The sequence below is a fragment of the Sinohyriopsis cumingii genome, chromosome 17, assembly GCF_028554795.1.
Source record: "Sinohyriopsis cumingii isolate HCF-2022 chromosome 17, ASM2855479v2, whole genome shotgun sequence".
Lineage (NCBI taxonomy): Eukaryota > Metazoa > Mollusca > Bivalvia > Unionida > Unionidae > Sinohyriopsis > Sinohyriopsis cumingii.
In genome coordinates, this window is record NC_142977.1 from 48,021,798 (window position 1) to 48,023,603 (window position 1,806).

Consider the following 1,806-nt stretch of genomic DNA (forward strand, 5'->3'; position numbering starts at 1 on the left):
TTAGTTACCCCTTTACCCAATGCACAATTCAGCTGCTCGAAGTCTTTACCAAAACGATATCGCTTAAGTGTATGTTGAAGTCTGAAAGAAATATGTATTACTCACAGTCATGTGTAAAAAAAATTATATCTCTTCATGGGCAAGCATACCTAAGTTTGCTGAAGGTGGTGGCAAAAGTTCTTGCTACTGGAGTTAACATTTACATAACTCGATTTTACTAACAAATCTGTACATGTTCTTTTTGCATGATATTGAGAGACATCCAAATTACACCGCATTAAATTATCCCAGAAATAAACTTTATTGGGATAAAAGGCTAAAATTAAAGTACATGGTGCTACTTAGACTGCATCAGGTATCACGAAAGCCAATTATATTTACCATCTTAGTTTTTTAGTTGTAATTGATTAGTATGCCAGTACTCACTTACAGTAATTTGTAATTCTTTAGTCATCTCTTGTAGCTGACCCAGCTAAGACTTTTTTCATTTCGGCCATGGCCTAAAGAAAAGATAAAAGCGCACAATGTTTGCAAAACTGCATGCAAGACCTCTTGTAGGCAGACAAGACCGACTTTGATGTTTTGAGAGTTTTTTTAAAAAAAATTCACAAAAGATATTCAGAGTAAAATGTTTTTGAAGCATAACTTGCCGCAGAGCATGGGTTCCTAGAAGTGACATATTAGACAAATCCAATTACATTTAGATTTTCAGGTTAGATTTTTGATTACCTAAAACCAAATTAATATACGATTTGTACGCTTAAAATTTCCCAAACAAAATTAATGTTGAGATTCCACAAAATCTTTAACATTTAAAAATGTCGTGATAGGTCTTGTCTGTAATTTAAACATTCAACGCTTTAAACTAAATTTATAAATTCAGCCTAGTTTGAACAATAACATGTAAAATGTACAAATGCATTATAATGATATGCTAAATAACAGAACTGCAAGTAAAATTGTTATCGTTAAAATTACGAGAATGATTAGCTTTTGCAGTTCGCAGCAGAAAAGTATTCTTGCTTCTATATAAACTGCTGGTCAAGCACATACCCACGTGAATCAAGATGTTATTTAACACTTCGAAATTAATCATTTGTTACTGCTACGGGATTGAAATATTCTCAGGCTCAGTTTATTGGTCATTTTTGCACAATAGGAAGACGTTTCTTAAACTCATTCTTCTTGAGTCAAGTATTGCATTTGTTATTCTTTTGTAGCAGTATATCAATAATTCTCTAATGTGATATAATCATAAAAGAAAACGATTTAATTTATGTACTTTTCGTTTGCATATTTTCCAGAAGTAAACATGTTATATTGGAGGCCAACTATATAAAATGTATAATCTTGGTAGCAACTTTTCACTTCCGAAATGTTTTGGTACATAATCACTAGTTTAAAATCCCAAGGACAACAAAAAGGTTAGAATGCGACACTTTTCCGTTTTTGTCTGTGAATCCAATTATTTCCTGAATTTGTTTAAATATGGATTCAGCTGAATAATATTTACACCAGTGATTCGTGCATTGACTATTAGTGGCCGTAACTTACCGTTTTTGTTCAAAATACTATTTTATTAGTTCTCAACTATGTTGGTAAATACAAGACGTTAATCGACAGGAATATCTTGAAATTATTTTATACAAAACACAATTACTTTAAGAAAATGGCCTTAATCGACATTCATCGAATATTGTGTGTTACTGAATTGTTTGCATCACATTTAATATTGACATCAAACGTTAAGACAAAACCTACCTGGTACAGTTACAACAGTTTGTCCTAAACAAGATATTACATCTT